Source organism: Onychomys torridus, unplaced genomic scaffold (assembly GCF_903995425.1).
Source record: "Onychomys torridus unplaced genomic scaffold, mOncTor1.1, whole genome shotgun sequence".
Classification (NCBI taxonomy): domain Eukaryota; kingdom Metazoa; phylum Chordata; class Mammalia; order Rodentia; family Cricetidae; genus Onychomys; species Onychomys torridus.
The window spans coordinates 24,623-50,555 of NW_023413835.1; the positions used below are offsets into that span (position 1 = coordinate 24,623).

The window sequence follows — 25,933 nt, forward strand, 5'->3', positions numbered from 1 at the left end:
TACTCATTCATTGCTCTAGTTTTCCTTCCCACTGACCAGTCAAGGCCCAACCTGGAAGGAATTTCAGGACTCTCTCAACAGCACTGAGAAACAGAGAGAGAATTAGGTGTTAAACACAATTCTCAATTATATAATGTGAGGCAAAACCTAAGCTACAGGAGATATTGACCTGAACCAATGGTTCACAATCTTCCTAATGCTGTGACTCTTTAATACAGTTTATTACAATGTGGTGACACCCTAACTATAAAATTATGTTCACTGTTACTTCATAACTGTATTTTTATTCCTGTTATGAATTATAATATAAATATCTGCACTTCCTGACTGTCTTTGGCCAATGCTATGATAGGGTCATTTGATTCCCCCCAAGGAGCCATGACCTCCAAGGTTGAGAAGCACTGCTATAAACTGATAGAAATAAATATATAAAGAAAGAGCAGTTAAAAATGGAATAAAATTATTTGGTCATAAGACTTTTTTTATTCATTTTACATACAGTATTCTATCAGCCTATATGTCTGCACATCACAAGAGGCCACCAGATCTCATTAGGTGGTTGTGACCCACGATGTGGCTGCTGGAAAATTGAACTCAGGACCTCTGGAAGAGCTGCCAGTGCTCTTAACCTCTGAGTAATCTCTCCAGCCAGAAATAAAATTCTTAAACTGTGAAACATAGAAAAATAGAAAAAAAAAACTATTAGTAATGCATTAAAAGAAAATGGATATTAAAAAAAATACCGACAATTAATGTTTTAAAATGATAAAAAAAATTAAAAGCATATGTAGATATACTGACTTTGAAATGGAGTATCTACATCCATGGTAGTGTGAATACCATTAAGGAAAGAATGTATGACTTTGTCCCATGTAAAATGATAGCCACTGAATGCTGTAAGATAACACATGGAGTTACAGAAAATGGCCTGTATCTCAAACCTCTTGCCTGATTTCACTGTATCAGCCAGGATTGAACATATCTTCCCAGTAGATTTTGCTAATTGGAAACTGAACACTTAGTAGTTCAAGCTACTGTCCATAAACTTAACATCATCCAATAGTTTCTGTCTTCATCCACATGGAAGGAATTAATGCGTGAAGAGAAATTACAGAGAAAGTTACTCATCATGCCCCATCAGTCCTTTGTAATGGAAACCCTATAGCTCAATGCACTCAACTGCAGTCTATAATCAAGCTGTAGTGTACATAGTGGTACATCCCCCTGTTGCAGGCCCCACCTCTGTCTGCAGACCAGTTCCACTGTTCCTCCTCTTCTGGTCTGAAGGAAAAAGCCATTTTCCACACAGATTTCCTTTCTCTGTTGTGCAATGGACAATTCACTATGTGGTTCAAACTGGTAATTTAAGAACTCTGTTATGGTGTGAACTTGTAAATCAAAATTTAGCATGATGAGTCAGGAGATAATAAAAGACAGGGTTCAAGCCCACCTACAGATAGGGTTCACATCCACCACAATGAATGTGGGAGACATTGACATAAAACTGCTTTTCAAAAAGACCAGAACTGCCCCTGTTCTAGAATTAATATACCTCCATTGCACACCAGGACTTAATGTTAATTGTGACCCTGTAATGGTTTCTTGTGCAGCATGTTAGAGGACAGTTTTTTAATGGAAGGATGGGCCTTTCTACTGATTGTAAACCAAGGTTGGCTCCCATGTTATGGAATGTAGCTGGTTAATCTTAGGGAACAAATGCAGTGGTATTGTATTCCCCGGAATACTGTGCCTGGTAATTAAATATAGGAGTTAGACAGTGGTGGTACACATTTAATCCCAGGACCTGGACTGGTGGAGCCAGGCAAATCTATGAGTTCAAGGACACATGAGAAACAGCCAGGAATTGTGAATGATGCCTTTAATCCCAGAAAGTGAGCCTTTAATCCCATGAACTGACAGCAGAAAGAGAAAGATGTATGAGGCAGGAAAACCAGAAACTAGAAGCAGTTGGCTGGTTAAGCTTTTCAGCTTCTAGCAGCAGTTCAGCTGAGACCCATTTGGATGACAAGTCCACTTGAAGAACTGGCGAGGTAAGGAGGCAGTGGCTTGTTCTGTGTCGCTGATCTTCCAGCATTCACCACAATAACTGGCCTCAGATTTGATTTTATTAAATAAAGCTTTTAAGATTCCTGCTACAAAGAACACTTACATCTTATCATACTAATCTCTACCCAGCATGGATAGCATATTACTTATCTTTCAGGTACTTGTGATGCAGTCCTATCTTACCTAAATTCTACCGTTGTGAATTAATGTCTCCTAAGAACTGTAAAGTCTGCATTCCATCAATTCTATTACCATCAATTAAACTCTTCTATATCACAATTTAGCATTGGAATGCAACTTTAACAGGAAATACTGTTTACAAGCTCCCCAAATTAATTCCAGTTAGATTCTAAATCTTAAAATTAAATGTTCAAAGAGTAGAACTTCTGGAATGTAAGGGAGAAACCAGGTCTCTTTGATTTTGGAAATCTGTGCTCTATAAAAATACCACATGCATGGGGCCAGAATTTCACAGTGATGTCAACAAGGACATTTCAAAGCATAGTCTTCTTCCCAATACTCTGACAGATGTAGCCAGCAGAGTGAATGTATTCAGAGGCAGCTACCCAGGCCCAAGAATTGCAAAGACTATGCATAACCATGCAGGTCAACAAATATCTACATTAGAGCATGCAGGATGAGCAGGAACATGCTGGACAATGCATGACAAGGCAAGAATAAGATGAACTCTGCATCTGACCACTTATTTCTACCCAGGAAGAGGAGGACTCAACACACTGACTACCATGACTCAAATCGAGCACTCCTTTGTGTCTGGGGATGGCAGTCGCTCACTCACCATATTGTGGTTTTCTAGCATGGCCATGCCCTCTGTTCAGCTCCCTGCAGCAACACTCAAGCTGCACAGCAAACAATACTAATGACAACAGATTCTTTTCAAAGCCCATCCTGAAGTTGGTAGCCAGAAGGACCCTACACAACTTCTGATTGGCAGGTAGCTGGAGAGCCTGATTGGCTAGTGAGGCCTGAATGACTAGAACATCTCCCAATATGGTTACAGTATGATTAAAGACAAGCACACAGTTTCCTGATCCTGCCTTACACCCTAGACCCAGACCTTTTCTGAACCAGCAGAGATTTTTTTTCCATAGCACTAGCCCCTGGCTTTAGTAGCAGACAATGTGATCTTCCTGCTCTCCATAGGCTCTTCCTCTTCATTCTCCTGGACACAATGTGGCTAGCTAGTTTATACAGCCCACTATACTGTGTAGGGTGGAGTAAATCCCTGTCATGCAGGGGGAAGGGTACCCAGAATATTTACAACTAAAGAGAGATTTAAGAAAACAAAAGGAGATGTTTTGTTATTTGGCTTCAACTGAGGTCAGGTGAATTGAATGGGCTTTTTAACTGCTTGTCACAGGGACTTCAGCCAACCTGGAAATAAAAGCAGGAACTAGATCCTAAACAATATAATAGGCCTTTCTCCCATCAGAAAGTTGGATTGTGGCTCCATTGCTTAAAGAATTTTCTGGAATGAAAGTCAGTACAAAATGTTGGCAAATGAAAAAATAATAATAATGTATAGTCTTCATGGAAAATTTATTACTTACAGAATAATAAAGCTATGAAGAAGTTCATGAAATGACCTTGTCCATGTTCATCATTTTTGGATTTTGATCCCTTATGGAAGAAGTGCTGAAGATTTGTCTTTCATCTCTTTGCTACTTCCCTCATATTGGTGTCATTTTATGTAAAAGTTTCTATGTTACTTTTGTCCAATTCTACACAGTTAGACAATAATTGCCCTTCATTTCTTCCAGCTCTCTTTTGTTATCCCATTCATGAGTTGTTCCCAAAAGAGCGTATAAAGGATCCTTGCCAAAGAAAAATATCAGAACAGTTTGGATGTAATGTCCTTGGTGAATTACACATAAGCAAGGTCTGGGCATGTAGTTCAGACAATGAAGAACCTGAATCATGTGCGGATAGAAATGATCTTTATGTGAGACCCATCACTGGCATTCCTGATATAATAGATGAAGAAGTTCCAGCTTCTCCTCAAAAAGCTCACTCTACATCATTTTCAATCAGATGCTGCAATTTCCATTCAAATACTCAAAATGATGCAAGACACACTGAAGGGAAACAACCAAAATCCCAAGCATTTAGACACTATTTCACCCATCCTTCAAAATTTGAATGGAATCCAAGATTTAGTATTGGACAAAAATATAAGAAATTTGGGAGGAGTTGCAGGAGATGTTCAGACCTCTTTAAAATTAATTTGGTTCATACTGGAGAAAAATATGCAAATTTAAAATATGTGGAAAGTTTTTTTCTAAGTTATCAGTACTTAAGGAGCATTACAAAATCCTTATGATAAAAGAATCATACAAATGTCCAAATCATGACATGTTCCTTTCAAATAGAGCTCATTGTAAATTTCACAGTGAAAAGAATGCTTTCAAATGTACAGAGTATGGCAAGTCCTATGGCCATGGCTTTTCTGTTCATCTTCCTCAGAGAACTGATGCTAGAGAAGAACCTTTCAATTGTGAAACATGTGTCAATTCTTTCACTCAGAGTTCAACACTTCATTTTCATCAGAGGATACATACTAGAGAGAAACCTCATACATTTAAAGAATGTGGCAAGTCATTTAACAAGGCCTCATATTTTAAAATTAATCAGAGGATCCATACTGTAGATAAACTTTACAAATGTAAATTATGTGAAAAGTTCTTTACTCAGAGATCAAGATTTCATGTTCATAAAAGACTAAACACTCAATTGAAGCCTTACAAATGTATAGAATGTGGAAAGTCCTTTACCAGAGGCTCAACACTTAAAGTGCATCAAAGATTACACACTGGGTTGAAACCTAACAAATGTAATGTATGTGGAAAGTCCTTTAATGATAACTCAAAACTTAAAGTTCATCAAAGATTACACACTGGAGAAAAACCTTACAAGTGTATTGTATGTGGAAAGATATTCATTGTAGGCTCTAAACTTAAAGTTCATCAAAGAACACACACTGGAGAGAAACCTTACAAATGTTCAGATTGTGGCAAGTCCTTTACTCAGAGCTCAAACCTTCATGTTCATCAAAGAACACACACTGGAGAGAAACCTTATCCATGTTCAGATTGTGGCATGTCCTTTACTCAGAGCTCAAAACTTAAAGATCATCAAAGACTACACACTGGAGAGAAACCTTATAAATGTTCAGATTGTGGCAAGTCCTTTACTCAGAGCTCAAAACTTAAAGTTCATCAAAGAATACACACTGGAGAAAAACCTTACAAATGTTCAGATTGTGGCAAGTCTTTTATTCAGAGGTCAAACCTTCATGTTCATCAAAGAACACACACTGGAGAGAAACCTTATAAATGTTCAGATTGTGGCAAGTCCTTTACTCAGAGCTCAACACTTAAAGATCATCAAAGACTACACACTGGAGAGAAACCTTATAAATGTTCAGATTGTGGCAAGTCCTTTACTCAGCTCAAAACATAAAGTTCATCAAAGAATACATCTGAAGTCACAACAAAAATGGTTCCTAACTGAAGGCTTTGTGGGCATCATGGCAGCTGTCTCTGCTCCCCTTCAGACAGATCAGTTTTCATATATACAAGTTCTTTTTGTTTCTCTATAAAAGGTTTAAATTCCAGCAAGAGTACACATGACATATATCGTTGTCAGCTTGCATTGCTGCTCACTTATGACACTGGCAATAAACTCAGTCTTGTGGCTTTGGTCAAGTGGTCAGCTACTTTTAAAAGACTTGTATTGTCAGTTTAATCCGTGATCATTTTTTAGTCTTCCCCCATTTTGTGGATATTTAGGCATGGAAACTCATTTAAACATGCAATCTAAGTGATTTAATGATGCTTTCAGCTTGGATCTCAGCTGGATCATTAGAGCTGAGATAAAGATGTACTCAGGATCATCCACTCACATCTTACTGCTGTTATGAAATATTCATGTGGCTGAACAGATGGCTCAACACCTATGAGAACTGACTGTTCATCCACAGGCACCTGACTTCTATTTCCAACAACCAAGGAACAGCTCACAACTGTCTGTAAGTACAGGCACTGGGAAATAGACACTCTGCATCTTCTACTGCTACCTGGCACGCAACTGATATATACACTGGCTAAACTTATATGCTTAAATTAAACCCATTTTGAAGATAACATATACATGAAGAAAACATTTTTTAAAATATGGATTCACACACAGAGACACACACAAAGTGTGTGTGTGTGTGTGTGTGTGTGTTCACCATTTGCATATCTAGTGATCTAGGAGAGCAGAAGAAGGCATTAGATCTCGTCAACCTGGAAATACAAATACAAGTAGTTCTCAGTCATCTGATGTAGGTGCTAGGAACAAAACTTTGACAGCTAAGAGGAACAGTAATATTGAGAAATCTCTCTAGCTCCCAAATAAGTTATTAAAATGCCAATGATGAAAATGCCCCATTACTCCTTGTGTTTTCTATCACTTGAAGGTCATGAAAGTCCCTACTAGATGTTTCTGGTAAGATTCAATGGCTTTCTATATTTCTATAAAAGGACTCACCACATTTTGTCATATTTTCATTGTCAAAAAAGTTCTCTTAATGTGAGTAAAGATAACAAAAAGTAAAGGTAAAGTATTGGTTGAAACCAGTCAGAATCCACTTAGATTATGTTAGAGTAAAATTCATAAATTGAGATTACTTCATCTCTTTGGAATTTTTTGGAGACATGATAATTCTACATATCCCTGACTGTCCTGGAGTTTACTTTGTGGACCAAGATCACCTCAAATTAAGAGAGAGTAGCATGCTTATATCTTCCAAATGCTGAAATTACTAAGCCCAACTGAGATTTGTTTTTAAAATAACATATATATAAATCAGAGAATTAAATGTTAAATAAGATACAGAATGGAATCATTAATGTTTTGATGAACCATAGTAATTCTTAAAATTCTATAATAATAACTTAAACTTGAAAATCATTTCATATGTTTTCAATAATTAGGTTAATTTCATCAATTTAAAAATGTATTAGAGCAATATGAAATGAGAATTTTTTATCTGATTTCTAGTTTTCAGTATGTACATTCTGTGTAGAATTTTTCAAATGAGAATCTTTGTTTTATTTAATTGGTTGTGTTCAATGTGTTTGTTTTTGATATTTGACAACTGACACGAAAATTTTACTTTCTTTTCATTATTTATTTAGCTCAATATGTATGTTTGGATATGAGCTCTTTATCAGACAAGAATTTTTGTTTTACTTAATTATCTATTTTCAATATGTATATTTTGAATATTAGCCCTTTATCTAGTTAAGTATTTTGGTTTTATTTCATTTGTTGTGTTCAATATGTATGCTTTTGCTATTAGAAGATTATCACATGATTATTTATTTCTTTTTCTTATTTATTTTTTTCAATATGTATATTTGGTAATGATACCTTTATCAGACGAGTATTTTTGTTTTACTTAATTTCTTGTGTTCAATAAGAATATTTTTGTTATTCTGGTTTATCACATGAGAATATTTTGGTTTTCTGAATTCTTGTGTTCAATATATAGGTTTTCAATAGTAGATTTTTATCAGATAAGAATTTGTGTTTTATTTGTCAGATTTATTTTTTCCAATTTGTATGTTTTGGATATTAGACTTTTTTTTTTTTTTTTTGCTTTTTTTGAGACAGGCTTTCTCTATGTATCTTTGCACATTTCTTGGAAATTACTCTGTAGACCAAGCTGGCCTCAAACTCATAGAGATCTACCTACCTCTACCTCCCAAGTGCTGGGATTAAAGGCATGCACCACCAACACCCAGTTTAGACTTTTTTTACTTAGCTAATTATTTTCAATATGATTATTTCAGTTATTAAACCTTTATCAGATGAGAATTTTTGTTTTATTCATCTGATTTCTTGTGTATTTCAAAACGTGTATTTTGGATACTAGTACGTTCCCATTGAAAATATTTGATTTATTTAATTTCTTTTGTTCCATATTTTATATATATATATATATTTGATATTTGTCACATGAAAATGTTTGTTTTATTTAGCTAATTATGTTCAATATGTATATTTTGGATATTACACCTCTATCAGATCAGAATTTTTGTGCTATTTATCTGCTTTCTTGGGTTCAATGTGTATATTTTTGATAGTAGTCCTTTATCAGATGGGAATATTTGTTTTATTTATCTAACTAAGTTCAATATGTGCATTTTGGATATTTGATCTTTATCAGAATAGAATTTTTGTGTTATTTATTTGAATTCTTGTGTTCAATACGTATAATAAGGATATTGGTCCTTTATGATATGAGATATTTTTTGTTTTATTTAACTGGTATAGTGTTCAACATGTATATTTTGGATATTGGACATTGATCAGAAGTGAATTTTTGTGTTATTTTATCTGATTTCTTTTGTCAGTAGGTATATTTTTTATGTTAGATATTTATCATATAACAAATTTTATTTTTCTGATTTCTATTTCTTGCGTTCAATACATATATTGTGAATATTAGACCTTTATCAGATGGGAATGTTTTTATTATTTATTTTATTTCTTGTGTTCTATATGTATATTTTGGCTATTAGACATTTATCAGGAGAGGTACTTTGTTTTATTTATTTGATTTCTTGTGTTCAATATGTATATATTGGGTATTAGTTCTTTATTACAGGAGAATTTTTTATTTAATGTCTTGTGTTTGACATATATATATATATATATATATATATATATATATATATATATATATCTCCAACCTTAAGGCAACAAGAGTGCATCTTCATCCCCACAACTTTAGTATTTTTTGCCAAAAGGATATCTGAGCAAAGGAGATTGCTGTGAGCGCAAGATCCACCTATAATGGCCACTGTCTGTTGTGCTTTGTCAGGTGGGTGTTTTGGAAAATAAGTTTCTGTCTTGGATGTTGATGATTTGGTTGCTGGTTTTCCTGGTTTGTTTCCTGCCACTTTTTTGCAGAAGAAGCTTGGCCTTGAAGTTTCAGCCTGGTGTGATACTGCTCAGCAATGCAGGCTGCCTTTATCTAAAGGTTTAGTTTCACTAGCATCATGTTATTCTGTAGCTCAGCCACGGTCTGGTTCTGTTTGATGAGGATGTCATCACAGGTGGTCAAGGCTTGCCGAAGCTTTTCTGCCCCCGTGCTGTGGCAGCAGGCCTTTTATGCTGACTGGAGAGACTATTCTAGTTTCTGAAGCTCAGTCCGTAGCATCCTTATATCCTTGTGGCCCTCCTCTAACTTCTTATCCACATCAATGATGAAGGGCTTGGCTGTAGGTGGTGGTTCTAACATTTGCTGATACTTCTGCAGCTCTTCAGTGTTGGAGCTTAGCTCTGCTTTGCATTGCTCTAGTTTAGTTTTAGATTCCTGGAGCTGCTGAGTGGAGCCAGAAGCTGCCAGCCTTTGTGACCACTGTACTATGGACACTCCAGACCCTGACTGTTGAGCCACTGGCTGAGTTTGACTTCCTGCAAGAGAGTTTCTAGCTCTTCTATTTTTCCATCCAGTTCCTAAATCTCTTCTTAGTAGAAACTTGCCAGTGATTCCTTCAGGATCTTTAGCTTCTCTTCATACATCTCCTCCAACAGTTCCTTCTGGTTGTCCAAATGCTCACTGCACCACTGCTCCTGCTGCTGTATCTGCTCTATCATCTCATTGCAAATTTCCTCACAGAGCTGCCTCTCCAACTTCAGCTTCTCTTGTCTTTCTTTCAAATGCAGTGTTTGATGGCTTCCACCACCTCCAGGAGCTCCTCCTTGCCATACTTTGAGATGTAAGCTTCATTTTCAAGATGGTCATCAAGGCCCCAGTCAGCTGTGCACTCTTTCTTTAAGACAGGAGATAACTGAAGACTATGCTCCTTGATGAATAAATGCAGGCATGGGATTCCCAATTGCATAAGTGGGGCATGTACAAACTAGATGGCAAGAGCTGAGAACTTGGCCACGTGAAGAGTCTCATAATAGGTAGAGGTACAGGGATTCACATGGATAATCATACAAGAATTACTTTGACATGTGAAGAAGCCTGGGAACACATGAGTCAACTTGCTGTCGTGGAAAGGAATCAGGTTCTGCTTTGACCTGTTCTGCTGATTTTGTCGCAGGGCAGCAATACAGCAGCCCAGGGTATGCAGAGAAGTGTTAATGTTTCCTGCTTCTTTTAACCATTCACCATTCTAATTCTCTATGCAGCACTCTGAGCCAGCCAATTCACAGAGTGGCAGTTCACTGATCTTGGGCACTATATCCCCTTCTCCTTAAAGGTGCAAGATTCTGATTGAGAAAATGCTAGAGTTCTGGTTCTGGCAAAACTGGTTCTGATGGCCCACTTTCAAGAGTTTCCAGGCTTCCTCAACACCTTGAACATGAATCCAGTTGAGATCTTTCACATAAGGATTGTCGTTTTGATCCTTGCATAGCCACACTGTCTGTCTCTTATGCTGATGACTAGGTAGTTCTAACAGGTCATAAAGCAATTCATTGTAGATCACAAAGAAGGAGATCTAGAGAGAGAAGCGAATGTCTGCTGGGACACTTACTGGGGCAGTATCTGGTTGTGCCCATGAAGTACTTGTTTCATCCAGCTGTCTACTGCTGGTGAGCTGACTGTTGGAAGAGAGACCAGCAATGCCACTGTCAGAGCTGGTGCTGACAACTATCTAACTGTCTAGATGGACACGTTTCTTCAAGGAGGTAGACAGCTCCTCCTCTTGGATACCACCAGTTTTCAAGGACAGCTTCCTCATTTCCTCATGGTGAATGTGCTTTCTGTCTAGCCAGATTAACTCACTGGAGATCAAGGACTTCAGATAAGGAGTGGGATAAAGTTGGCCTTGGAGACTACTAAAGATGAGAGCCAGAGACCAGGGACAGGATCCCCCATCCTTGGTAGCACCCTGAATTGAGTAGGTTTTCCTCAAGTTGGTGACACCGTATGTGTATATGAGCCAGTTCTGCCCTTTTAGTACATCCTTTACCAGCTCCTTCATCATCAGGTTGAAGAAGGATGCTTTTCCTACTTCTGGACCAAATATCTGGGAAAATATAAATTTGTGGGTGGCCTGACCAATTCCAATCTCATTGCTCTTCAAGGCAAAGGAGTCCTTGGGCTCTTGCTGCATAAGAGTTTCTGTAGTCTCAATATGGACATAGCTCTGCTCTTCCTGTTGGTTCAAGATACAAGTTAAGAAGGGTCTGATTCAAAGGTAAACTTTCACTCTCTCCACAGTGTACTCAAATGGATCCTGTTTGTCCTCCAGAGAGGTGACTACAGAGCAATCTGACAAAAGGTCCTTTCGGATCACAGACCTCAGACCTGCAACTGTTGATTCAAACATGGGGGAGAATACAACATCCTCATTGGACAGTAAGCACAATGGCAGAGAAAGGATCTCATGAGACATGGAAAGGGGAGTCAGCCAATGTCTGAAGACAGTCTACCTCACTGCTTCTCCAGTACTAGCCCCCACCCAGCTGCAGAACCCAGACTCCCACTACTGGAGAACACAACTCCACTCACGAGGTGCAGCTTTGTTCCTCATACAATGCCTTTGCTAATTTCTTTCAATGGTCATTTGCTATAGCTGATTGATCAGTCTCTACACCTTCTGCTTCAAATGCATCTTGGTGAGGAAGGTTTGGTGGGATGGTGGCTCCCTGGTGCTCCTTGTGAGTATAGGTACACAAATTACCTTGCAGTATGACAATGCAAAGAGGATGGACAGACCACCCTGAGTCCTAATCAAATGTTTGAGAAAGCTTGTTTAACAATGACTCAGTGACACCCCAAATTTTTTTGTCCCATGATTCAGATACCCACTCTGGGGAACTCGGCTGTCTTCTTTATTTGAAGGGAAGTGATTATCTCAGCTATTTGGTTCTCTTTGTCATAGCACATATACCAAGAAACCAAGGAGAGAGAGTCAGAAAAAATTGCCTTAGTTTACAATCACTCCAGTCATTTAGAGGTTGCCCAAATATTGGGACACGTTTCTCTAACCATATAAATATTGATGGAGAAGACATATAAGGGCAGTACAAGGTCACTAGACTCAACAAGTCACCTCACTAACAACTCAGGACTCACAAAACAGCTGGGAATTACCTAAAGTTAGCCAGTGTGGTTGAACTACAGTGATGTTCAGACTTGAAAGGGGCACACCTCATTAATCCCTCCTGATTACATGTTGGTCTCATGTGCATTCCTCAGTGCCTATCCTCCAAAAGCAACAAAAGCAAAGAGTTCCCAGCATAAAGCTTTGGCCTTACCAGTTCCTGACCTCTGAGGAAAAACAATTAACATCATGGAACCCTTGAATTTCAAGAGCCATGACACACAGGGATGTTCTGTTGGTTCCTAGAGCCTCCAGCTTTCTGTGACCCATTATTGGAAGATTCAGTTCAAGACCACTTCCTCCAAGAAGCTTCTCTTTTCCTCCACAGAACTCATTTCACAATTATCTTGACCATTTCTTTCTTGATGTTTTACTCTGAGGCTGAAGGTCAGCTTTCTTCTGCCACACTCTGTTCTCTCTACCCTCTCCATTCTCTTTCTGAATTAGACTCTTCAGTATGCCAACATGTTCATCAGTATATAGTGAAGACATTGAATAAATTTCCCAAGGGCATTTGGTATTGCCACAACATAGGTGACATCACAGAAGATGCTAATGCTCTCCAGGATACAATAGAATGTCCAGGGAAGAGCTGCAGATGTCATGGGAACTGACATTGCTTCCCTGCTAATGAGCTTTCCTCATAATTCACTAGGAGTCAAGCTGAACTTTGCAGGAGCCTCTACTGTGATACAAGGGAAGCCCTTCAGCACCCACTTCATCCAAAGCCAGAGATCTCTCTCTAATTGATTAGACATCCTTTAGTTCTTTCTATGTGTGGAGCTGAATGTTAATCTCCTACTGAAATTTTATGTACACAAGGTAAAAATATCATAGAAATTTTTATGTGCTATAGTACATCATAAGTTCCTGCATCTCCTTATCTCCTTAGTCATGAGATAATATAGACTTTATGCTGACTGAGAAGGACACTTGTTAAACAATTTCCTGTTAAAGAGTCTACAGGAAACAGCTAGGCAAATTTATGCTAGAGGAAGAGGATGACACAGCCGAGGAACAAGTACCCATAGAAGAGTGGTATGGTCATGGAGCTCAGTGTGATTAAAATCTGTGTCATCAGCCTGTGGGTAGAGGGTGTTGTACTTGCTGTTGAGTAGTTCACAGTGTTCTGCTGTTACTGGGTAGTAAATGTGTCCAGACTGCTGGAGTCATCCACACAGAACATGAGTTTCCTATAGAGCAAAGGATATTCAGGAAAATCCTTTGTACACCCCTTCATATGTGGGAACACAGACACTATGGTTCCACTGGACACTCTAGATCAATGTTTCTTAATTTTTCCAATGCTCTGACCCTTTAAATTGTATTAACAGTAGTTCTTCATGTTGTGGTGGACCATAAACCTTATTGTTTCATTGCTTCTTAACTTTAATTTTTTCTACTGTTATGAATCATGATTCAAATATTTGAAGTGCAGGATATCTGATATGCAACCCCCAATGTGGTGGTGACCCACTGAGAGAGGACTACACTTCTCAATGCAGACAGAAATCTCCACAAATCCTGACAATGACTCTGAGACAGTTTGATTCTTAATTTTTATTATCAGTCTCAATTTTACTAGTCACCTGGGAGGAGGGACCCTCGATGAGAAATTATATAGATCAGATTTACTTTGAACATGTGTCTGTAGGATTTTGTTAATTTTTAATTGAGATAAGATTCCCTAAAATGGGTAAAATCATTTCATTGTCTGTAACCTGTACTGTGTAAGTATGAAGAACATAGAGCATAATCATACACAAACAGGCAGCATGGGTGCATTTGTTTTTCTCTACTCTTGGATATGGATGTGATATGATTAGCTGAGTTCCTACCTTGATTTCTCCAAAATGGAACTCTTACCTGGAATTGTGGACTATGATCAATTTTTCCCATTCTAAGTTGCTGTGCCTGGTAACTCAATGTAATAAAGATGTTAAGAAAGCTCTCTATGACAGAGAGGTTTTCACAAGTCAGTGAGATGTGTATTTCATGAAAGGCTCAACAGCACCATATCTGTCTCAGAAGAAGAGATCCTACTTGTTCATTATTTGACAGCACTCTTACCCTGCAAAGAAATGTCAAGAAATACAACAGAATCCACTAACAAGAGTTTTATTAAGACAGGAAAGAAAGATGTGAGAGGCCTGTGGAAAACACAAGTGAATAAAGAAGGCGTTGGGAACATGGCACCCACTTATAAAGGCTGGGTCGCACCTGCATAAGCATGCCCATGTGGCTATTCCATGCATATGCATAGATCACATGGTTGCGCTATGCACTTCATGCAACCATGCAAAGCCATAGGATCCTGGTCATGTGAGAAGTATTGACCTAGATATGTCCATTTTGACCTGGAAATTGCTATTTTTACCCAGAAATGTTTATTTTGGCCTGGAAATGGCTAGGCAAAAGTTTCTAGGTCTGCTGGGCATGCACAATATGGGGGATTCATAGTGAATCCCTATAACTACTTCTTTCTAAACCCAACCTGTGTTTCCCTGTTAAAGTTTTTCAAAGAAACTAAGACTCCCATAGACTCACAAACTTCTTAACCCTGTCAACAAATGTCCCCTGATACTGTCTTGCCATATGAAGTGCCATGCTAAATTCTTCTAATGTGTTTTATACAACAAGCTTCACTTCAATGAATGTATTTTTCTTTGAAATTCCTGACCACTAAACTTTTCAGATATGGGGAATGACTTGGGCCTTAACTATGAATTTCAATCTTTTGCTATGTCCTTCTGTGAAGGTCAGAAGAAACTCCTTAAAGCTGAGAGCAAAATAGTACCTTAAATTGCAGGTATGAAGGGGTGTAAGTAATGACTGGCAATGTGTGCACTAATTACCTTAGTTTGAATATTAACTCCAGGGCTGATGTACACACATCCCCATGAAAATTTCTCGGTGTCCCTTTAACTTCTGTTCCTCTTCTTTAAGATTTCTGTAAACAGATCTTTGACAAAAAAGTAAATAGACCTTATCAGATGTGAAAAGTCACTTTGATTTTGTCCTTCTCCAAGGACATATAACAGGCCCTTTTGAGCTACTGCCAAGAATATCCAAGGAGAATAAGTTCCTGGGAAAGGAACTGAAATTACCACAGTTACAGGTTTAGATTGCAGGTCTGAGGAACAGAGTGCAATTCAAGGGCAGAACACCAGGCACACCCAGGATATTCTTGGTTATGACTTTGGCAGTTTTGCCTTTTGGCACGTCAGATTCTTCTACCTAGAAAAATATGGGTTAGGATGTACCATAGAGATAGATGCTGTTACAAGGCATGACTTATAAAATAACTTCCTTCATAACTGGGACTTTGTTTGTTTGCATGTTTTTTGGGTGGTGGTTGATCTAGCACGTATATGAGCTAAGCTGCACATCTCTTTCTGGTGAACATCTCTTTCTGGGAACAGAGGAATCAGATCCTAAACTTACAAAAAATGCTGAAAATGATGCGTTAGAGCAGAGAATCACTTCACTTAGTTGAACAAAAAATTAACACTTCTCTTCATGACTGTTGCCAAATATTGTGCATGGCTTCTGTCCTTTGCCATTTGGAATAACTCACCAACTAGCTATTCTTTATTGATTAACCATTTTCAGATACTAAAAGCAAAGTAGATGGAGAGGGAAGGTAGAAATCAATATGCTTGATCCTATATATACAGTTGTGTTTGCCTGTTCTAATCTCAGAAATCTAATACTTATCTGGCTAATCTAATAACAAATATACACCACCTGTGCCCATTGGTGTATTTTAATAGAAACACATAAACTATTGTTGTGACTTACTTGAATGCATGTAGTGTATATTTAGTCCCAGCTATTTTCTTCTTGTCTTGCTATTCTTATTTGGAACGTTTGCTTGGTTGAGTGGAAGTGAACCACCCCAATTAAAATGGTGGGAATTTAAAAAAATAAACTACTGTAACAGAATATGTTTGGGAGTTGTAAAAGATATTTTCATTGAAAATAATCAGAATTTCTCCTTCTCTTCTGGTCTTCATTTATCATGGTCTGTTATTCTTTTTCTCCCTTTCTGTTCTTGATCTAGCTGGCATCTCCTGTTCCCCTAAGCTCTCTTTCCCTTGAATCTTGCCCTTCATTACTCCCATTGTTGTCCACGTTGTTCATGTAGATCTCATCCATTTCTCTGTCATTGGGCAATCCCTGTGTCTTTCCTAGGGTCCTGTATTCTACGTGGCCTCCCTGGAGTTTTGAGTAGCAGTCTAGTCATCTTTGTTTTACATCTAGTATCCTCCTATGAGTGAGTACATACCATGTTTTACTTTCTGAGTCTGGGTTACCTCAATCAGCATGATTTTTTCTAGAACCATCTATTTGCCTGCAAACCTCATGTCATTGTTTTTCTCTGCTGAGTATTACTCCATTAAGTATATGTACAATATTTTCTTTATCCATTCTTCAGTTGAAGGGCATCTATGTTGTTTCCAGGTTCTGGCTATTAAAAATAATGCTGATATGAACATAGTTGAGCATGTGGCCTTGTGGTATGATTGAGTATTCCTTGGATATTTGCCCAAGAGTGCTATAGCTTGGTCCTGGGGGAGATGGATTCCCAATTTTCTAAGAAAGTGCATATTGATTTCCAAAGTGTACAAGCTTGCAATCCCACCAACAGTGCAGGAGAGTTCCACTTGCTCCAAAACCTCTCCAGCATAAGGTGTCTTCAGTGTTTTTTATCTTAGCCATTCTGATAGGTGTAATTTGGTAACTCAGAGTCATTTTGCTTTGCATTTGCCAGATAATTATGGATGTTGTGCAATTCCTCAAATGTCTTTCCACCATTTGAGCTTCCTATGTTGAGAATTCTCTGTTTAGCTTTTTAGTCCATTTTTAAATTGGACTATTGGGTATTTTGATGTCTAATTTCTTGAGTTCATTCTATATTCTGGATATCAGCCCTCTGTCAGATGTGGGGTTGGTGAAGACCTTTTCCCATTCTGTAGGCTATTGCTTTGTCTTGTTGACCATGTCCTTTGCTCTAAAATAGCTTCTCAGTTTCAAGAGGTCTAACATCCAAAATGTATATACTCAACACAAGTAATCAGAAACACCAAATTTGCTCATGTGATTAAGGTCAATATCTGAAATATTGTTATTGAACATATGGAATTAGATAAAACAAAAATTCTCATTTGATAGAAGTCTAATAGCCAAAATATGCATATTGAGTACTAAAAATCAGATATATAAAACAAAATTTCTCATCTGGTAAAGATCTACTATCAAAAATATATGTATTAAAGCCAAGAATCCAGATAAATAAAACAAGTTTCTCATCTGATAAAAGTCTAACATCCAAAATATACATATTGATAACAAGTAATCTGAAGTGCCAAAAAATCTTATGTGATAATGGTACAGAATCAAATACTGTTATTGAACATAGGAAATTAGATAAAACAAATTTTCTCAGCTTATAAGGGTCTCATATTCGAAATATACTTATTGAACACAAGAAATTAAATAAAATAAAAATTCTTCCATCATAAATGGCTATATCCAAAATATACATATTGAGCACTAGAAAACAGATAAATATAATTAAATTCTCATCTGATGAAAGTCTAATATCCAAAATATACATATTTAACACAAGAAATCAGAAAAAGAAAACAAAATCCTCATGTGATAAAGGTCAAATATCAAAAATATTATTGAACACAAGAAACTAAATAAAATAAAAATTCTCCCCTGATAAAGCCCTAATATCCAAAATGTACATATTCAAAACAAGAAATAAGAAAAAGAAAACAAAATCCTCATGTGATAAATGTCAAATATCAAAAACATAACAATTGAACACAAGAAATTAAAGGAAATATTCTCATCTGATAATTGTCAAATATCCAAAAAAAATATATCTAACACAAGAAATCAAATAAAACAAAAACACTTCATTATAAAGGTTTATATCCAAAATAAACATATTGAACATACAAAATTAAATAAAACAAAAATTCTCACCAGATAAAGGTCTAATATCCAAAATACACATATTGAAATCAAGGAATCAGATAAAGTAAAAAAAAATCATTTAATAAATGTTTTGTTTTCAAAATATACATACTGAACACAAGAAAACAGAAAAATTTAAAAACAGATGCTCATGTGATAAAGGAAAAAATCCCAAAATATACTTAGTGAACACAAGCAATTAAATGAAACAAAAATTCTCATCTGATAAATATCTTATATGCAAAAAATACATATTGAACACAAGAAATTTGAAAGAGAGAAGAAAATTCTCACAAGATAAATGTGAAATATCAAATAAGTACTTATTGAACACAAGAAAATAAATAAAACAAAAATTCTCCCCTAATAAATATTTATTTCCAAAATATACTTATTGAGCACTAGAAATCAGATAAATAATACAAAAATTCTCACCTGATAAAGTTCTAATATCCAAAATGTCCACATTGAATCCAAGAAACAAAATAAATAAAACAAAAATTATCCTCTGATGAAGATCATATATCAAAAATATACATATTGTAGCTGGGTGGTGGTGGTGCACGCCTTTAATCCCAGCACTTGGGAGGCAGAGCAAGGTGGAACTCTGAGTGCAAGGCCAGACTGGGCTACCAAGTGAGTTCCAGGAAAGGTGCAAAACTACACAGGGAAACCCTGTCTCGAAAAACCAAATATATATATATTAGAAAAAAATTAAACAAAAAAATTTTTCATCTGATAAAGGATAATATCCAAAATATACATATTAAACACAAGAAATCAGAGAAATAAAATAAAAACTCTCACAAAATTAATGTCTAAGACCCAAAATATACATAGAGACCACAAGAAATTAGAAAAAGAAAACAAAATTCTCACGTGATAGAGGTCTAACATTAAAAATATACATGTTAAAAAATAAACTAAACAAAACAAAAATTATCATCCTATAAAGGTCTATAATTGTTTAAAAAATAATTAATGAACACAAGAAATTGAATTAAACAAATATTCTCATCAGATAAGTCTAATATCCATAATAGACACATTAATCCCCAAAAACAAGATAAAAAAACAAAAATTTAAATCTGATAAGGGTCTAATACAAAAATATACATATTGTCCACAAGAAAGTAAATTCAATAAAAACCCTCACCTTATAAAGCTTTAATAACCAATATATATTTTGAACAAAAGACATCAAATAAAGCAAACATTCTCATCTGAAAAAGGTCTAATATCCAAATTATACATATTGAACACAAGAATTCAGATAAATAAAACAAAAATTATCACTTGATAAAGGTCTAATATCCAAAATATACTTACTATACACAAGAAATTTAATATAACAGAAAGTTTCAAGTGATAAATCAGTGATATCCAAAATATACATATTAAACAAAAGAAATCAGGTAAATAACACAAAAATTCTCAAATGCTAAAGGTGTAATACACAAAATATACATGTTGAACCCAAGAAATCAGGTAAATAAAATACAAATTCTCATCTGATAAAGACTAACATAGAAAATATACATATTAAAAACAAGATATCAGGTAATAAAACAAAAATTGTCAACTGATAAAGTTTTAATATCTAATATGTATATATATATATATATATATATATATATATATATATATATATATATATATACTGATATAAAAAATTCAAAACAACAAAATTCTCACTGGTAGGACTAATATACAAATTATACATATTGAATGAAATAAATTAGAAATATAAAACAAAAATTCTCATATGATAAAGGTATCATATCCAAATATACATATTGAACAAAATAAAAAGAAAAAGAAAAAAAATAATGTGATAAACTTCAGATATCAAAAACATACATATTGAACACAACAAATGAAGTAAAACAAAAATTTTCAACAGATAAAGGGCTAATATCCAAAATAAACTTATTGAAAATAAAAAATTAAGTAAAACAAAAATTCCCTTCTGATAAAGAGCTCATATCCAAATATACATATTGAACAAAACAAATAAAAAGAAAGTACAATTTTCATGTCAATTGTCAAATATCAAAAACAAACACATTGAACACAACAAATTAAATAAAACAAAGATTATCGTCTGATAAAGGTCCATACAAAATATACATACTAAAAACTAGAAATCAGGTAAATAATAAAAAGATTCTCATTTGATATTGCTCTAATACCAAAATTATATATCTTAAAAACACAAGAAATTAAATAAAAAAATTCTATCCTGATAAAAATCTAATATCCAAAAGATATGTATTGAACCCAAGAAATCGAATTAATATAACAAAAATTCTAATCTGATAAATGTCTAATACACAAAATATACATAAAGTATAAAAAAAGATGACTGAAACAAAAATTCTAATCTGATAAATTTGTAAAGTCTACATTTGAATTATTCACATTGACAACCAGAAATCAGATTTTGAATCTTTCAATTAATCAGTTGAAAATTTTTGTTTTATGTAATTTCTTGTGTTAAATATATACATTTTTGATATTTGACCTTTATAACATGAGAAATTTTGACATGTTTTTCTGATTTCTTTTGTTTAATATGTATATTTGGTTATTATACCTTTATCAGATGAGAATTTTTGTTTTATTTACCTGATTTCTTTTGTTAAATATGTATATTTTTGATAATAGACCTTTATCAGATGAGAATTTTTGTTTATTTAATTTTTTGTGTTCAGTATGTATACTTTAGATATATGATATTTATCATAAAACAATTTTTTTATTTATCTGATTTCTTGGGATTAATGTGTATATTGTGCATATCAGCACTTTACTGCTAATAATTTTTTATATACTTCTTGTGTTCCATATGTATATTTTGGATATTTGACATTTACCAGATGAGAAGTTTTGTTTTATTTTTCTGATTTTTGGGGTTCAGTATGCATGTTTTGATTATTTCAATTTATCAGATGAAATTTTTTGTTTTATGTAATTTCTTCTGTTCAATGTGTATTTTTGATATTAGACCTTTGTTCCATGAGAAATTTTGTTTTGTTTTTCTGATTTCTTCTGCTTAATATGTATATTTAGGATATTAGACCTTTATCAGATGAGAAATTTTTGTTTTATTTGTCTGATTTCTTGTGTTCAAGATATATTTTTTGGTAAAAGACCTCTATGAGATGAGAATTTTTGTATTATTTATCTGATTTCTAGTGCTCAATATGTATATTTTGGATATAGTCCTTTATATCAGGAGAGAACTATTTTTTTTTTTATTTAATTTCTTGTGTTAAATAAGTATGTTTTTGGAAACCAGGGTAGGTCTGACCATAAGCCCTGGACAGAAGCATACCAGGCTTCCTTACTCTTGGCCCTTGTACAGCACGGGGTCCTAGGGCTCCAGAAAGCCAGCGACTGGTGCCCTAGGAAATCCTGCAGCAGTGCCCTGACTGAGACCGGTGGAGGTGAGACCATCCGCTTCACACCGAACCTGGTTCCTAGCGGGCACTTTTCCTGTAGTACCCAAAAACTCCTAGCAGGTGCCCGAGGGCTGAATGCAAGCTTGATGGATGGCGGCGTGCTGCCCCGACTCATGCCTGCCTCGCCTGGAGTCGCTGGAACCCGCGCTACCCGGCGGAGACCCGCATGCCCGTAACTGCTGAGCCGCCGCCGCCGATCTGGAGCAACTGAAGCCGGGGTGTGGCTCGGCGGCTGTTGCACGCAGCAAGGAGCGCGAACGCAACCGTGTGAAGCTGGTCAACTTGGGCTTCCAGGTGCTGCGGCAGCACGTGCCCACGCGGCGCCAGCAAGAAGCTGAGTAAGGTGGAGACGCTGCGCTCCGCGGTAGAATATGTTGGCACGCTGCAGCGGCGGCTTGCGGAGCACGAGGCGGTGCGCGCGCTTGCAGGGGAGCTGCTAACAAGGCCACTGGCTGCCCGCGCACCTCCTGCTGCCTCCCCCGCCAGGGCATTGCTGTCTTGCACCTCTTCATCCCCAGACCCGGGGGCAGCTGGGAGCATGGCTCCCCCTCTCTGCCTACTCATTGGAGGACAGCAGCTGCAAGGGGGAGCTGAGTCCCATGCAGCGCGAGCTGCTCGACTTTTCCAGCTGGTTAGGGGGCTACTGAGTCCCAACCCCTCTAAGCCGCATCCCTGTTGTCTCCTGGTGGACAGACCCGCGCTTCTTGCCCACGGAGCCTGGACCTTCATCAGGTGAGAATTTTTGTGTTATCTAATTTTATATGTTCAGATCGATATTTTGGATATTTAACGTTTATCACCAGAGATTTTTTTGTTTTTCTGATTACTTTCCTTCAGTGTGTATATTTTTGATTTTAGACCTTTTTCAGATGAAAATTTTTTTATCTTATTTCTTATTTTCAATATGTATATTTTTGCTATAAGACATATCAGATGAAAGGTGTGTTATTAATCTGATTTCTAATGCTCAGTATGTATATGTTCAAATAGAAATTCATCAGGGAGAATATTTATTTTCTTTCTTATGTTCAATGTGTATATTTTTGGTATTAGACCTGTATCAGGTGAGAATTTTTGTTTTATTTATCTGATTTCTTGTGTTCAATACGTATATTTTTGATATTAGACCATTATCAGTTGAGATTTTTTTATCTAATTTAATATGTTCAATAACAATATTTTTGATATTTGATCTTTATCACATGAGAATTTTTGGTTTTTCTGATAACTTGTTTTCAGTATATATATTTTGCATATTAGACCTTTATCAGATGCGAAATTTGTTTTATCTAATTTTGTATGTTCAATAGGTTTATTTTGAATATAAACCATTATCAGGAGATTGATAGAGAATTACATGTTCACACGGTTGGGCTTGCCCGGCAGACCGCCTAACTATTTCCGGTGTAGAATAGCCATCTCCGGGTCAGACATCTCGTGGGACCGGGACTCTGTGGCCTTACATGGTTGCGTAAAGCACGCACGCAGACATGTAATCTACGCGCATGCGTGGAGTACCCACAGGAGTCCCTGTACACATGCGCGGCCCAACCTTTAAAAAGCCGGCGCCATCTTGCATGAGCTCTCTCTCCTTAGCTTTTCTGTTCATCATCCTCAGAGAACTGATGCTGGAGAAAAACCTTTCAAGTGTGAAACATGTGGCAAATTCTTTCACTCAGAGTTCAACACTTCAATTTCATCAGAGGATACATTATGGAGAGAAAACTCATACATTTAAAGAATGTGGCAATTCATTTAACAAGGCCTCAAATTTTAAAGTTCATCAGAGGATCCATACTGGATATAAAACTTACAAATGTAATATGTGTGACAAATTCTTTACTCAGAGTTCAACACTTCATGTTCATAAAAGAATACACACTGGATTGAAGCCTTACAAATGTATAGAATGTGGGAAAGTCCTTTACCAGAGGCTCAACACTTAAAGTTCATCAAAGATTACACAAAGGGGTGAAACCTAACAAATGTAATGCATGTGGAAAGTCCTTTAATGATAGCTCAAAACTTGAAGTTCATCAAAGATTACATATTGGAGAAAAACCTTACAAATACAATGTATGTGAAAAGGCCTTTGCCAAAGGATCAACACTTAAAGCTCATCAAAGATTACACACTGGAGAGAAACCTTATAAATGTTCAGATTGTGGCAAGTCCTTTACTCGGAGCTCAAAACTTCATGTTCATCAAAGAACACACACAGGAGAGAGACCTTATAAATGTTCAGATTGTGGCAAGTCCTTTACTCGGAGCTCAAACCTTCATGTTCATCAAAGAACACACACAGGAGAGACACCTTATAAATGTTCAGATTGTGGCAAGTCCTTTACTCGGAGCTCAAAACTTCATGTTCATCAAAGAACACACACTGGAGAGAAACCTTACAAATGTTCAGATTGTGGCAAGTCCTTTACTCAGAGCTCAAACCTTCATGTTCATCAAAGAACACACACTGGAGAGAAACCTTATAAATGTTCAGATTGTGGCAAGTCCTTTGCTCAGAGCTCAAAACTTCATGTTCATCAAAGAACACACACTGGAGAGAAACCATACAAATGTTCAGATTGTGGCAAGTCCTTTACTCAGAGCTCAAACCTTCATGTTCATCAAAGAACACACACTGGAGAGAAACCATATAAATGTTCAGATTGTGGCAAGTCCTTTACTAAGAGCTCAAACCTTCATGTTCATCAAAGAACACACACTGGAGAGAAACCTTACAAATGTTCAGATTGTGGCAAGTCCTTTACTCAGAGCTCAAACCTTCATGTTCATCAAAAAATACATACAGGAATAAATCCTTAGAAATATAAAGAATGGGGCAAGTTCTTTAGGCATATCTCACATCTACAAAGCCATCCCAAAGTCCACACAGGAGGGAAACATTACAGATGTAAAAAATGTGGCAAGTCCTTTACCAATGTCTCAATACTTCAAGTCCATCAAAGAATCCAAAATGGAGAAGAAATTTAAAAATATACTGATTATTTTTTGTTGTGAGCCTACCCTTTAACTGATGAGCCATCTCTGAATATGACAGGCTTTTTGCACATGATTCACTTGTTCAAGGCCACTAAAGACCCATTGAAGGCAGAATCCTTACAATTCCTCACCCACGTGTGTTTCACACAGGCCTGTCACCTCTATCCTCTTTAATAAAACTCTTCTGTGGTCTTGTCGTGTTCGGGACATGTTGCTAGCGCCACTTAAATACTAACATTACTAACATTGGTGCCGTGTGGAAAAGGGCGCTTCTGGGCGCTCTGTGCCTGGAAACCCGGGAACTGGGATGGAAACTGCGCTACACACACCGGAAACTCTGCTCCGTTCGTGACAGATCACTCTCCATTAGCCTGGTCGCACAAATCTGCATGCAACACCACTACTGATTGGTGAGTTTTCCCCTTTTCTTTACTGGCTACCACTGTCCCCCATTGCGGCCCAGATTTCCAGCCACCTCCCACATCTGCAGCTTGAGATATTTCGTAAAGGGACCACCATCAGGTGCATCCTGGGGACTGTGTGAAGCCGACACGTTCTTCACACCCGATGGGGTGGCTGACCGTGTAGGGCTCCTGGGGAGACCTTCACACGGTGGGGCCCCTGCTAATCAGCTGATGAGCTGATAAGGCGGCTTGTGCCCGAGATCTGTCCAGACCTCCGGGAGGTCTTGGCTCCGGAACATGTTTGTTTTTCTTTTTTGTGTCTCCGCTGCAGACATGGGAAATAAGGCTTCCAACTTGATCAGCCCTACTTAAAGATTCCTAAGCTTATCCATCTCTGTGCTGAGAGATGGCCCAAGTATGCCTTAAAAAATAACAAAAACCCCCAATCTTTTATGGGAGTTATCTAATTCTGACCAGCGAACAGGCAAATGGAAAGAGTTGCTCTTTATCTTAGCTTTCTCTCTCTAAAAGCTCTAAAAAGGTAACCATGGAGAGATACATTTTACTAGTTCTGTTCAAACAGAGTGCCTTTAATAATATGGTTGTGTGTTTTATTTCACCTGCCCACTGTGAAAGATGTGCTGGCTAACAATGGTGTTTATAAAGACATTCTTCATAGCTTTATTATTCTGTAGGTATTAAATTTTCCATGAAGACTATACATTATTATTATTTCATTTGCCAACATTTTGCACTGACTTTCATTCCTGAAAACTCCTTAAGCAATGGAGCCACAATCCAGCTTTCTGATGGGAGAAAGGCCTACTATCTTGTTTGGGATCTAGTTCCTGCTTTTCTTTCCAGGTTGCCT

General features: G+C 36.7%; 2 pseudogenes; one reads left to right on the forward strand and one right to left on the reverse strand.

Moving 5' to 3' along the window:
* Nucleotides 1–8,865: 8,865 nt before the first annotated feature.
* LOC118576520 lies at nucleotides 8,866–11,492 on the reverse strand (annotated as a pseudogene).
* Nucleotides 11,493–14,900: 3,408 nt separating this feature from the next.
* On the forward strand, nucleotides 14,901–22,384 carry LOC118576521 (annotated as a pseudogene).
* The last annotated feature ends 3,549 nt before the right edge of the window (nucleotides 22,385–25,933 follow it).